The following is a 15,535-nucleotide window of genomic DNA, read 5'->3' on the forward strand; positions in this document are numbered from 1 at the left end:
ACAGCTTTATATTAATTCAGGTGTAAAGATTTTGAATAATAATATATTAACACATGACTGCAGGGTTTCTTCACTGAAGAGTTATAGCTTGACATTTATTGACATGCATCTTACCTTTGCAGCAAGAAGACCCGTTCCAACCGGTTCGAGCCCCGGTTGGAACAAGGACCTTCCTCCATGTGTGTGTGTGTGGGTTTTCCCCGGGTTCTCCGGCTTCCTCCCACAGTCCAAAAACATGCAATATGGGGATAAGGTAAATTGGACACTCTAAATTGAACGTAGGTGTGAGTGTGAGAGTGAATGGTTGTGAGTCTCGATGTGTGTGACCCCGCCTATCGCCCTATGTCAGCTGAGATTGGCACAGCTCCCTCTGTGACCTTCCTGTGGAGGATAAAGCGGTAGAAAATGGAAGGATGGATGGACACGCATCTTTGGGACACACGGTGATAAAGTGGCTGGAATGTTTGCCTCAGGGAGGGTCACTGGTTTAGATTCCATTATGTGTTCACTGATCACTGTGCTTCCTTCGTAGCAGCAGGATGAAACTCTGATCGACTCGATGTGAGACACATGCGTTTCAAATGGCAGAGGACGCTGGAATGTATTTTAGTATTTAAGAAGTTTTTCTCAGCAGTTTTGAGAGTTTTATGCCGGAGGCCCTTTCTGACGATTGGGACATTGGGTACCTTGCTCAGGGGTATTCTAGTCCTTTACCTGGTGGGGACTCGTGCCAGCAACTTCATTCACAAGCCATTCACTTTCCTCTTGGCCATTGGCTGCCCAAGTTGATATTTCTCAAATATTTATATTCCATTTTTAAGACGATCAGAAACACATTTTTAGCTGAACACTTAATTTAGTTTGTAGACTGTTTATTTGTCAGTAGACGACTCTTTGTGTCAACTTCAAGAAAGGATATACTCCAAGTCTGACATTTGACATTTTTACTCCAAATTGGTCAAGAAAAAAAAAATGTGGGGCAGTGGTTTGCACCGTTGCCTCACAGCAAGAGAATTTTCCTAGTTTGATCAGCAGTTGATCATAAAGTCATAGTGTCGCACTGATAATGAAGCTAAAAGCAAAGTACTCACTTTGACAGAGTTACATTTTAATTTTGCACCCATACCAATTAGTGATCACGAATTTGGACTTTAACCCATCATTTGAACTGGCAACTTTCCATGAAATAAATTTGTGTCAGGAGTGGGATTTGAACCGACGCCTCCAATCGGAGACCAGAAGTCCCATTCTAGTGGAAGGAATTGAATCCTTGAGTCGCCTTAGGCCGCTCGGCCATCCTGACACGGTTGGTTGTGTCTTAATCACTCAGACATAGAAAATGTCAGGTGCTCTGTTTTTGTAGTTCATGGATATTTGTTCCTGTGAGATCAGGTATGGGCCGCACGGTTGGTGTGAAGTGCAGTAGTGTCCAAACTTTTTAAAGAGGACCAGATTTGATCATGTGAAGATTCCCCAGTGCCTTTGGTCCCTTCAGACATTTTTACTTTAACAGTAAAAGTTACATACAGAAGCACTGTTTTAGAATCATTCTATTTCCATTGTGACAATTTTCATTTTTAAATGGCAATGTCAGATCTAAGCCACGCAGCAGTGAACAAACTCAGCCTTTCTTTCACATCTGGAGTCAGATATCATAATAAGCAGTAAGTCTGTCTGTCATGGCCGGGTTGCAAACCCTGGGCTCTGGTTTCAAAGCACAACTCCTTCCCATTTGAGCTAACGGAGGCGACGGGTGCCCAGGGCCGTCCATGCTGCTCCGTCCCTGGCCATAAATAATACATTATAAAACTGAAGCCGGACTTTGGACACGCCTGATTTAGACCCGGTCAGAACAAGGGCCTTTCTGCATGGAGTTTGCGCGATCTCCCCATGTTGTACACGTGGGTTCTCCAGTTTCCTATAGGTTAATTGGACACTAAGACAATTAACCATAGGTGTGACTGTGAGAATGAATGGCTGTTTGTCTCTGTGTGGCCCTGTGACGGACTGGTGACCTGTCCAGGGTGCAGCCCGCTTTTCGCCCTATCTCAGCTAAGATTGGCACTAAATGAATGAACGAAATTGTGTATATGTACAAGGAATCAACAAACACAGCTGTATAATACTGTATATTCCCATTACGTTAATGAGGGAGATCATTTTATTTCTCAAACATTGTGATGACCTGATACCCCGAGTATGAATATTCAGTACTTTAGTTTTCATGTGGAAAAATATGAAGGTTTGATCTACTTTTTCAAGTCAAGTGGTCCCAAACCATGTCAAAAACATAACTACTGCCTCCTATTATTTGTGGGACACACAAATGGGTCTCTGGAGTTTCATTCGGGGTCCTCCAATCCATGTTTTCATTAAAATTTATGTGTATATTTTCAAAATTACACATGTGAAATGACGTTTCAGATATGGCTGTAAAACAAATTAGCTCTTGTGATGATTAATTTGTGTCATGATACTTGGCTCCAAATGTAGGAAGTTTGGGAAAACATTGCTTTTGTATTGTTTGATTTATTTTTTTTAATCAGCATTTCAGTTCACTTTTGTGATCCCTAACCCAGAGAACAAGGTTTAGACCAGATCACTGATATCAGACCAATTCTAATCTGCACAGAACCATAACAGGATAAACAGCATCTGCTTTTCTCTCATTATTTCGGTCACATTTTCTCAACATATGTTTGCCTTCTCTTACAGATCCAGCTCATAAACAGCTCTTTGCCGTTTTGCAGCTTTTAATTCCTTGCCCTGTCCTTGGCAGTATGCAAATGTGCATCTCCGTCTCGTCTGCTGCCTGTGGTGCAGCAGGAACTGCGGTGCTTTATGTTTTCTTGGCCATGTAACTCTCTGAAATGTAACCCTGGATTATATGTGTGTGGGTGAAGAGTAACAGCGCTGCTGAGTGACTGGTGTTGGCTGGAATTTGCAGTGCTCCATCAGGACAAGTCTGACAGACTTACACCTCCACAGAGCACTTGGTCTTTGTCTGTGGGACAGAATGTTAAAGGATGCTTTGCCAAAGCAGCTACTCCTGTCTCTCCAGGAGGAAAAAGGGGGGAAGGAACAAGATCATGGAATTAGAAAAACAACAGCAACATCCTCAGTGATGAATTCTGTGATTGTCAGAGTATTGATATCCCTCTCAGTGGCATCTCAAAGGCATTATTAATGATATTCATGGCGGTTTACAGGACGCTGGAGGAGCAGCAGTAATTTACAGTGAGGAATGAGGGCTGGCCTGCTTTCATGAACCAGTGTGTGGACTAAAATTATCTCTCCTTAATTTCCCCACAGCCACAATCAGACGCCTCCTTAATGATTCATATTATACGCAACAAAGCATTGGTGCAGCTCGGCCGACTGTGGCCGTTTTACTGAACACCGTGTCGGCTCGACAGAGCAACAGTGTGTGCTTGGTCGTCCTCATTGGACTCTCAGTCAAATACACTGTTGATGCATGCGGAGAGAAGCTTGATTAATCTGGGTCTCTGTTTTTATAATAAATGAAAGGATAAACCCACAGCAGCATCACTGCAACATATTTGATTTGAAGTTTATGTCAAGTAGTTTTTATTACTGTGCAAAGACCGGCTGAGGCGTTGCTTCATACTCATAGTTTTCAATTATCCAGTTTGAATAGCTCGTCTTCGAGCAGAGGGACTGCAACAAAAATGATTTGGTGATCCCTTAACTTTACATTTGGCACCACCACCATGAGGTCAAAATGTTGAACAAACTCGACTGACACTCTTTCCACCCTGAGCTGCTCTTTTTATTAAATGTGTGGGGCAGGCCATGGCCAAGTGGAAGGGAATTGGGCCCGTAACCGGAGGGTTGCAGATTCAAAACTGCAGTGTGTAACACAGAAGATGATTTTTTGTTTTTCTTCTGCTTCTGTTTTAGTCTTCACAAACAGAAACGATGTTACGTTATTGGCATGCTGCAGACGTCTTTTGAAACTGGACTCTGTCGAGTAATTGGAGGGAGCATTTTTATGTATGCATCAGCAGCAGAGAGTTTGGGTGTAGGAGTATCTGCACCTAGGGATCAATGGGAGTTGGGTACCTTGCATGTTATAGAGGTCAAAGTCATCTTCTGTAGTTAGCTGCAGGTGACTGGACTTGAAGACTTGTTGAAGAGATTGGTGGAAACAGTGTCGTTGGAGTCATCATTTCAAAAGTCTCCGACTCAAACCCACAATTACTTCATTTCCAGAAGGCACTAGAAGTCCAATGCGCTGTCCATTGCGCCACAGAGCCCATGTACTTGTACATAGGGGCTGTTGTCTCCATCTGACGTGATATAAAATGATTCATTTCCTGTGTGCAGCTGCCAAAATGCTGGTTAACACAGAGTGAGTTGTGGGGAGCTGGCAGGCTTCATCTGCATTGTGCCTGAATGTAATAGACATGTGTTTATATTTAAAAGTTATGCACCTCATTTTAATACAAGGATGTCAGCGACTTATCTGTGGGTAAGTTCTTGAAAGAAACCCAGGAACAGGTTGAAATATTCTCAAACTCAGGAGTTTTTTGTTTGCCTCCTCCGCTTGCTCTCAAGGTAAGAGGAGAAAGGAAAGGAAAGAAAAGCGTGACAGCAGAGAAGAGAAATGATACAAAAGGAATCCACAGCAGAGGGACAGAGAGCAGACGCTGCAGGGAGAGATGAGGACAATGAGATAGACTTAAGAAAAAAGCAGAGAGAACAGATAGAGAGATGACAGAGGTGAGTTGCTGCTGTTGAGGAGGGGTGGAGGCTTTGTAAATCTGAGGGGCTGGAGGCGCATTTGAATTCAGGCTGTGTGTCTCCTGCGCTAGCCGAATGTTACCTGCTCTAGCATGGCAACAGAGAGAGGGAGAGAGAGAGAGACGGGGAGAGGGAGAGGGCAGCGAGCTTCAGCTGCAGCCTGCACACACACTTCCACACACGAGCATGTACAGTCACAACAGGGGTGCAAAGAGTGACTCAGGTAAGCAGGAACGCCCCGAGAGAGAGAGAGAGAGGGAAGCAGTGTGGTAAAGAGAGATACTGGAGGAGGAGGAGCCACAGAGCTGAGATTCCTTTTTCCTTTTTTTTGAGCAGGAAGAAAAGAAGAATTAGACAGAGCCCCCAAAAAATCTATGGATCTGAACTCCCGGGGTGAGCTTATCAGGGAGGGACAGACAGAGATACAGGCGAGATGACCGCGAAGTGATGCAGGAGCTGTGATTGGATGAGAGAGAGAGATCTGAGGATGAAAATGACAGTTCGTTTCTGTAGTGAGACTATACGGGGGTCTTAAGCTGACGCGGGACTGAAGGGGAGGATTATTCAACAGGGTGAGCTGGGACAAAGGTGTAGCAGTGTGAGGGTAAATGAACACATGGCAACCACCTCACCACCTGTCCTTCTGAGGTGAGGCGAGCACATGCTTACACACACAAAGCCACATCTCAACACAAGACCTCAGTCTTTGGGACAACTGCTGGATTTTGCACAGACTGCATGAGACTCCCCACATAGCACTGGAGATGCTGTGAGATGCCTGCACTCATGTGAGGACAAAACTTAGTGGAGCTGAAACTCAAACCCCAGGTGAAACCTCCCTTGCGACAACCTGTGGAGGTAGGAAATTGGATTCCTTTCCCTGTCTCCAGATCCTAAACCCACTGGACGAGCTGGAGATCACGTGGAGCAACCTGTGCCATGACGATCCTGCCCTGAATTGACCCACTCCTGAGGCTCCTATCAGCCTGTCCCCTCCTCTCTCCCTAACTGGATGTCTTGATGTTTTGCTGTGGGCTGGGACACTGGCGGAGAGTGCAGTCCACCTATGTAAGTGACCATCGCAGCATCACATCCATAGCAACAAAGGGTGGATGTTGTTCATGTGCACAAGAGAGTGCCCATTATTTTATCATGTGAACATTGATGCACTGTTGCTGCTGTGTCCTTCATTCATACATCCAGGCATCTGCAGTATATAACACAGGCAGCTGTGTGTGTGTGTGTGTGTGTGTGTGTGTATGACTCCTTCATCCTGTGTTCTGCTGCTAAGGTGTTCACGCGGTGACGGTGAGAGCTGCAGTTTATCAGCACTGAAAAAACAGCTCTCTGTAAAGACCCCTGTGTGGGACTTCCTTCAGAAATGACTTGTAAAACTGATAATGCATGGTTTATTTGTTTGTTTTTTTTCACTGTGCGAGGCAACAGTTTGATTTAATCCCTGAACGGAGTGAAGTGAGCACTTTTATTAATCGTCGTACATATCAGTGATAAAGTGGTTTTAAACACATGACTGCTGCCAAGGAGAGCTGCTCTCCTTCACATCATTTGACAGGTGCAGTTATCTCATTACCACCCAGATTTAAAGCTCCAGTGTGTAACTTCTGTCACCAAAACACAGTAGATTCTCGCTCTCCCCCGCTCTTCTTCTGCCGGGTCTTCTGTAAAGTTACCTGTCGTATATCTGTCTTTAAATCAGATTTCATCCAGGAAAGTTGGAGCTGCCTCATCCAGTGAACAGCAGCAGCAGCTGTGTTTGGCACATACTTTTAAAATCAGTCAACTTCATTTTATTTTCTCATCTTATCTTTCATCACACACAGGTGGTTATAACAGCTGGGCTCCATGTAATGAAAGGTTTAGCTTCACAACAATTTACAAATGAAAATGAATAAATTAACACAGTACAAATACAGAAATGTTAGGCCTGTATGCTGACTGGCTGACATTGGATACTTACACTGTTTTATTTCTTATAATCTATCGTACATATTTCACAGCAACTTAAAACTTAAATACAAAAGTGAAAACTAAAATCATATTAATTTACTTATATTTAATGACCAGCACGATTTATCAGTATTGGGTGATCATGTTCATGAGAAGCAAAATTGGGATCGTGACATGGGAAGTCCCATACAACAAGTTCAGATGTGTGTATCTCAGTGACATCTGAACTGATCAGGATGAATTTTTTTTAGAAGCAGTTACAGTTCTACACAGGTCAGATCCAGATCAAACTGTAAAAATGGCAATATAAAAAAAATAAATAAAAACAGTCTCTTTTGTGACTTCTGCACAATTATCACTATTCCTTTCTAAAAAAAAAAGAAAGAAAAAAACCCAGATACAAAACTAATCATAATTTTGACTTAATAACACATAAGATAGGATCAAAAATGCATTATTGTAAAGCCTGAAGATGTGACCTATAAACACACACGCCCAGGATGTCCATTTACCAAGGATGTGCCTGTGGCACTGATCTGTGCCACGTGAGCACTAAAGGTTAATGTTAAGCACTACAGCTTTAACTTCTTCTCAATGAAAAGCACAGAGAGGACCTAACTCCTCTCCTCCACCTGTTTCCTCTAACTCTTTTCCCGCCATTGCTCTGTCACTTTCTTTCACTCTTTCTTCTTCATCACAACTGTATGTCAATTATTCAGGGTTTTTTTTTTTTGTCTCTCTCTCTGTGTACGTTTGTCTCTCTGACCTCTGTTGCGGCCGATACTCCACAGTCTCCAAACTGTGCATTGTGCAGTGCTGCTGACTGCAGAGAACCCCGTCATTACCACAGTCCTATATGAAATAGGCTTACTGTCAGCCCTCTAACAAGCTGGATATGCTGTCAGTGCAGAGCCTCGCAGATTACCACATACTGTATGCCTGTGTGCAATGTGTGCCCACCTCAGCAACAAGCCAGAAAAAGAAGCTTAGCGAGTCAAAAAGCCACACACGGTTAAAAGATGTGAGACTTCAAGTGCATAGAAACCTGGTGCCCACATGCAGAGTGTGTCTTATTGATTCACGTTAAAACTCTGAGCTGAGAAAATGCTGGAAATCATAAAGATGTAAAAAAAATAAATAAAAGAATTATATTTACTTTAGACTTGAAAACGCTTAAGATAAACAGTGAGGCCCGTCTGCCACATGTGCTGCAAGGACATTACTCATCCATTTTCATTTCATTTGCTGCAACACATTATGTGTTGTGTGGGCAACGACACACTGTCATCTGTGAGATTCAAAAAGATGAATCAATCATAGTTTAAGTCTTGTTTTAGGACAGTGGTTTCCCCCAGTGCACTGAAGAATACATGTGGAATAAACATACAAACTGAAAATAGGTGAACTAGACACAATTGTTCCTCCACTGTGGGTTATTTAGAACAAAATACTGAGTACAGCACTCTAAAACTGCCATTAGAACACAGTAATCAGAAATAGTTTAATTTAAACATATTGTGCAAAGTAGAATGACGGTGTGTTAGGTAAGATGTGGAGATACTTGCTGTTCCAGTGCTGCCTCACTACTGTACATACAGTATACTCCACAAGAACAGAGACTTTTGTTCTCTCTCCCAGGCCTGCGAGAAAGGATTACGTCATTATTTTCTCGCAGCCCTCATTTGGGAGTTCTTACAGCTTGTTCCTGAAAACATCATCTGGGCAGATTTCAAGTGGTTGATGGAGACATTTAATGCAGAAATGTTGAAATGAGGACTTCCCAGTGTTTCTGTACTTGTGTTTCCTTGTGAAGTAGGAATTATCCTGGCCAAAACTATAACTTTGTTCTTGTTCTTGCCACCAGTCACAAAATGACTTGTGTGTGACGTGATGTAGAATTTTGGTGCACAAACAGTTTCCAGTCGCTAAATACTTTCCAAGTCCCTAATCTCACAGAATTAGTATAACCTGGGCACCTCGTGTTATTTAGAACTTACCCCCACATCTGTGTTAAGTGAGATTGTGAGATTTTACTCAAATTTACGGACATGACCCCCGGATAGATGTCAAGGGTTGAGGTTCCCAGGGCCGATGGGCTCAATGGCAGGACACTCACTGGAGGAGAGGGTCACCTCTAACCCTTGGTTCACTCCCAGGCTGCCCCCCCACTCTGAACCTTGACCCCAGTGCGGTTGCTGTGACCATGAGAATCTGTGTTATTTTTGCAACCATCAGAATCGCCCCCAAGTGGCTATTTATTCAATAATATATTTGTATATTCTTGCTTCCTAGTTGGCTTCAGGAAGAAACTGGAAGACCAACATTTACATGGTCAACGTCTCACTACCTCTTAAAATGACATGTCAACCTGAACTATGACATTTAACTTAGCGTGTCACTGTGTGTCTTTGATCGTTGAACTGTTCGTCTCAGTTTTGTGTGAATGAGTGAGTGAATGATTGTTGGCCTGGTCATACAAGTCTACTCACATTGGAGCTATAAATTCAATCCATTTATTCCAAACCTGATAAATTGGTCTTTTTGGGTCTTCAAAGAATAAGTCAACTTTTCCATTATGAAAATTTCTAAAATTCAGAATCAGAATCAGAATCAGAAGAGCTTTATTGCCAAGTACGATTTGCACATACAAGGAATTTGTTCTGGTGTCATTGGCGCATAACAAGCATACAAAATTTTTAAAAGTGAACAGTAAACGTATATATACACAGTATATAAATGTTTTTAAAGATGAAAAAGAGCACTACAGAAAGAGCAGTAAAGAGCAGTAAAGAGCAGTACGACTGGGCAGAAGTGAGTAACAGTGCAAAGTGTAATAAGTAATAGTAATGACGTTAATATAACGCATAAAAGGATGTAATGATAATGTGACATGTAGAGGCAGAGGAGGAGTGTGAGGAGTCAGAGTGTCAGGGGGGGTCTCCGGGCCTTGTTGATAAGGCTAGTAGCAGACGGGAAAAAACTGTTCTTGTGGCGTGAGGTTCTGGTCCTGATGGACCGCAGCCTCCTGCCAGAGGGGAGTGACTCAAAGAGTTTCTGTCCGGGGTGGGAGGGATCAGCCATAATCTTTCCTGCACGCCTCAGAGTTCTGGAGGCGAACAGGTCCTGGAGAGATGGAAGATTGCAGCCGATCACCTTCTCTGCAGACCGAATGACACGCTGCAGTCTGCCCTTGTCCTTGGCCGTGGCAGCAGCGTACCAGATGGTGATGGAGGAGGTGAGGATGGACTCAATGATGGAGGAGTAGAAGTGCACCATCATTGTCTTTGGCAGGTTGAATTTCTTCAGCTGCCGCAGGAAGTACATCCTCTGCTGGGCTTTTTTGATGAGAGAGCTGATGTTCAGCTCCCACTTGAGGTCCTGGGTGATGATAGTTCCCAGGAAGCGAAAGGAATCCACAGTGTCAACTGTGGAGTCACAGAGGTTGATGGGTGCAGGTGAGGCTGAGTTCTTCCTGAAGTCCACGATCATCTCCACTGTCTTTAGAGCGTTGAGCTCTAGGTTGTTTTGGTTGCACCAAGTGACCAGCTGGTCAACCTCCCACCTGTAGGCGGACTCGTCACCATCAGAGATGAGTCCGATGAGGGTGGTGTCGTCCGCGAACTTCAGGAGCTTGACGGACTGGTGACTGGAGGTGCAGCTGTTTGTGTACAGGGAGAAGAGCAGAGGAGAAAGAACGCAGCCCTGGGGGGATCCGGTGCTGATGACCTGTGAGTCGGAGACATGTTTTCCCAGCTTCACATGCTGCTTCCTGTCAGACAGGAAGTCAGTGATCCACCTGCAGATGGAGTCAGGCACGCTCAGCTGGGAGAGCTTCTCCTGGAGCAGAGCCGGGATGATGGTGTTGAAGGTTCTCAATCCTCCAATGTAGGTGGGACAGGGTTTAACCATGTTCTAGTGATTGATTTTTTTACTTGCTGCCAAAAGGGCCTGCAGCAGCTTTGAATCTCTCCTTCATTTTAAAAACACAACATGGCCTAGATAAAGAGTCTCCAAGTCCATGGGTATTTGAGTCCTAAATACAGTGGTTAATATTCTATGGATGTCTTTCCAATACAAGTTCAATTTGGGGCAGTCCCAGGATATATGAAAATGATTTGCCTCCGTTGAACCACGCTGTCTCCACATATTTCACTTTTAATGTGTTTTATGGGTAGAATATTTTTTATCTACAATCGCACTAGAAAGCATGGAATACAGGTTAAGGTCAGAAAACATACACATAAAGATTCTGTGAGTCTTTAGAGCACTGTTGTTAGCTCTGTCTCGCTGTTTCCTCGTTCTTATCCTTTGTTTCAGTGACACAGTTTTGGCAGCAGTCATCTGTTTTGGCATTGTCACCAACAAGTGCACACATTACTCCAACTTCTCTGGCAATGTTCATGGTTCAATGCGAGTGATTTGTGTCCACGTGCGATGCAAGTGTATATTTCTGTGTGAGCCGCAGAGTCGTTTCTGTTCCACTATTTGCCATTTCCACCAGTGACAACAGATACTGGGAGAACACAACATGGTTTTTTAGTTAGCGAACGACTAACACATGCAGTTTGCATCCTGGTGGCTAAAATAATAACACAGTAAAAAAGTCATAATGTCCAAATTAGTTATAACAATAATAGTTAGTTATAATAATAATATACAAATCCCTGCTATAATAATCTACGTCCATATCCTCCTATAGCTTCCCCTGCACTATTATTTTAAGTTGCTTGTAAACCTGTTGTGACCGGATTTACAGCCAGGGACAGCAATATGTTTATATTTATGCCACTGTGACTCCAAGAGAGAGTGTGTCAAAACTCTGTGTGAGATTTAGGAAACATTTTATTTCTCGATCCCTCTCTTAAGTCACTGTGCAGTGTCTTTACTCTGTAGGCAAGAAATGGCAGTAGAGTATTTCAACACAATGTGTCTGTTTTGTCTTTAATCTCATGTTAGTGGATTAGTAATCTGCCATGCCCTCAACAGATTGGCCGTCTATCACCTCCTTCCTTCTTCCTTCCACTTGATCCACCTCTTTGTCATGGTTTGACCCAACCTCTCTCTCTCTCTTCCTTCCTCCCTCTCTCTCTTTCCTCCATCCATCCCCCGTCAATCTCCTCTCACAGATGTTAGCTCAGCTCATGGCAGGATTGGCCGTTTACTGGCCCCAGCCTCTGGCATCACGGAGGAGGAGCATAAGCCAGATGTCGGGTTGCATATTCATACAGGGTTTATGAATTTGATAAGAGCCGGCAGCCAACACTAAAAAAGGAGGAGGAAGAGAGCGCTTCAGAAACTTTACTGCACATCCTGCCTCTGACAGACAGTTCTGGAGCTATTCTGGTTTTTTTTTTCTCTCTCTTGTGCTCCCACTCCTTCTCCTCCTCTTCCTTTTTCTCGTGGAGTCAGTTTTGGAACATGCACTGCTGTGGTGTGATTGGCTGGTGACGCTCCAGGCAGATGTAAATCTGGCAATGGTTGTTGGCACGGGGGAAACGGTGGAGGGCGTCAAATGAAAAGCTCGTCTCCATCTCTGAGCGGGCTGCTGATGCTGCTGCTAGTTCTGCTGCTGCTGTTGCTAAAGGTGGACGGGACGTCTGTGTGTGTGTGTGAGTGTATCCAGAGTTGGCCCTGGAAGTCATGTCAAAAGTGTCCAAGAACAAAAATGTCTCCTGGGTGAGTATGGCCGTTCAGCCTGGTAGTTTAGAGGACAGGGAGTTGACTGGGTGTGAAGGGGGAACGCTGTTGGTGGTGCTGTTTTGAAATGTGTTGTGTACTGTATACTGTGTACTGTACTCATACACTACACATAGGCATGCAGTGGGCAGCAATAAGGTCACCGGTTCAGATTCTTGTTTGACTGAGGCGAGGGCCTTTGTGCATGGGTACTCTTGAGACTCAGTACTCATGGGTACTCTGGCTTCCTTCCTCACACAGTTCAAAACATGCAGATTGGGGATTAGGTTAATTGGAGACCGTGACTTGATCATCTCTGTATGTTGAGCCTGCGATGGACTGGTGAACTGCGCAGGCTGTACCCCGCCTCTTGCCTTATGTCAGCCTGCCCTATGTTGTGTGGAGGATTAATGACATTCATCCATCATACAGTACTCGGCTGTACTCTGTTTGGTATCAAGCTTGTTATTGTCCATCACTTCATTGTACCTCCTTCCTCAACATAGGCATGGTCGTCATAGCACGGCTGCACAAAACGCTACATACACCAGACTCCTCAATATTAAGATTTTAGAAATGTCCTTGCTAAAAGTTGGAGATTAACTCATGTTTCCGGATTCTGAAGTCTATTTTTACTGATCTACATTTCGGCATGGTTCAGTTTGATTCTTGTGTTGGGTGTCGTGCTCATAACTCTTCCAGTGACGACACTCTCTGACTAATCAGTGACTGGCAGTTTATTGAGGTCACATTTTTAGTATCGGCTCCGCTCGCTTGGAACCTCACCAGAGCAGGTACTAAAAAGTAGTGCTTGAACTGTATGATAGAAAAGCACCAAAATGTGGTAAAAAGATGGATGGATGGATGGACATATAGAGAATTTAGACTCGTGGGCTTGTACTTATCTAAACAGATGCTCTGTGTTGGACCAAACAAGGATGTTTCATGGGTATAATTCAGGTAAATAAACATGACCTTTGTTTCTGCCTTAATGTGTGCAACAGCTGTGCAGTCAAAAATGATCCCAAAGCTCCAACCTGCATTACACCATCCTGCCCTGAATCAAGGAGTATTAACCAAAAAGTGACGATAAGCCTCGAGAGTGGAAGCAGCTAATGTGTACTGAGTCTGCGTGACCACAGTTGAATAAATACGATTAAATGATTTTCACCTCTGTCTTTTTGCAGCCTATAATGGGTCTTTTTTTCTTTTTTTTTTCTAAGTCCAAACAGGTGGGTCATCTTCTCATTTCTAGACCCAGTGGAGACCAGAGTGGGAGGCTGCCTGGGTCTTTGCCTGAAACTGTGCATGCCACACACACTCATGCATGTGCTCTGTTGATGCGACAGAAGAATCTCAAGTACACGTCCACCTACTCTCATTTCTTTGAGTTTTGAGTAACCGTTAGCTGTGGAGCTGTGGAGTTAGTTAGTTCAGTGGACATGGAATTGTAGTTTTATTTTATTTTTTTAAGCTTATCCTTAGGCTTCTATTTAATGGTCTCTGTAATTGTTGTCTCTGCAGTCAGTGTGATTGTTAGACAGCTTGGCGGATAATGATTAATGCAGAAGACACCTCACTAACATCTGTTAGAGAGAAACAAACTTAATTTGCAGGGTGGGTGTAGTGCTTGAAAGGAAACAAGCTAATTTACGCATCGTATAAACGGTACACTGGGTTTTATTTACTGAGAATACTAGGACTTCCTCTGTTTCATGACAGAACTAATCTGACTGCCTTTTGTGACATCTACACAGTTGTGTTAACTGATGGGCGCTTCCTGCTGGAGGAGATCTGTGATGTCAGGGGCCAGATTTAGCGAGTTCAGATTCTGGAACAATCCCATGTCATGGGCTAATTGCTAGGGCTTTGGAATACAAATAGACCTTTTATATGGCAGAAACATTAAGTATACGTATGCCATTATTTTCTTGCGAGGCGTCCAGTTTGGTATTTCCAGTCAGTAGTTAGGCAGCAGGCAGGACAACAACAGGTATCATGTGTGCAAACAGGGGTTGCTATGAAAGAAGTGGGTTCAAACAACGGGCTTTAATGGAACCGGAATGTTTTGATCATCAGCTGCAAATAAGAAGGGAATGTTGCTGTTGTCCCTATCGATAGTCCTGGAAATGCCACACAAAAACAGGAAGTTGGACCCTTAGTTACTTTAAAAAATAGGGTCCATAGGGAATGTGTGTGGGTACAGCGGTGTGTGTGTCTTGAAGGTCCAGATGTGTAAGTGTCAGAGCCCCTTGCTACACACTTCCACTGCCCTGCTTTTCTTTTTCCCTCTCACTTATGTAACACTCACTCGCCTGTGTCCCTCGGCTCCCAAAGCTCTTCCTGGAGATTCTGGTACTTCACCATGTTGCCCATCTGCTGATGTCCGCTGCCTGTGGGCTATCCAGTGGACAGACAGGTCACAGCTACTAATGGACCATGGAGTGTCATGAGTGTTACTTATCTTTCAACAATAATGGAGGAAAGTATTTTGGAATAACACATATTTAGTTTAAATATGTCTTAGTCAAAATTGTCGCCATGATTTCAAAGGGTCAGTTCACTCAAGTTTGTGATTAAATGTTGTTTTTCTATCTTTCCTGGTATTTCTGGTGACTATTTTGTGGCTGTTGGCAGGTTTTCTGTTGCTCTGCATAAATCATGCGGATCATTGGCCTGATTGGTTGTAAGTCTATCCAATTGTGTTCAATGGCAGTTTGATCAATGTCCACTGGTCAAACTCTTGCAAGTGGGAGGTGAGTACGTTCAAATCTTAGCCTTAAACTTAACAGGATCCTCACAGATAAGTTTCTGCCTCTGAAGGACCAGGTTTTGGTCTCTGTGAGGACTGCTGGTCTTATGATATTAGCAGTTGTGGTGACATTACTGGCGCTAAGATCAGAAACGACCTCAGAAAAAAAAGAAAGGCCTGATTTTTCTAATTTTAAAGCTAAGTACCTAAGCCTAAACTTAACCCAATTCTAACCATAATCGTAAAACCACGTCTTAACCCTGAGAATTCCCTTTAAATTTGTGGGGCCCAGAAAAAATGTCCTCACAAAGGTTTCTAAGGTTTTTGGACCTCACAAAGATATAAATACAAGTATAAATACACACACACACACAC

Source organism: Solea senegalensis, linkage group LG1, assembly GCF_019176455.1.
Source record: "Solea senegalensis isolate Sse05_10M linkage group LG1, IFAPA_SoseM_1, whole genome shotgun sequence".
Lineage (NCBI taxonomy): Eukaryota > Metazoa > Chordata > Actinopteri > Pleuronectiformes > Soleidae > Solea > Solea senegalensis.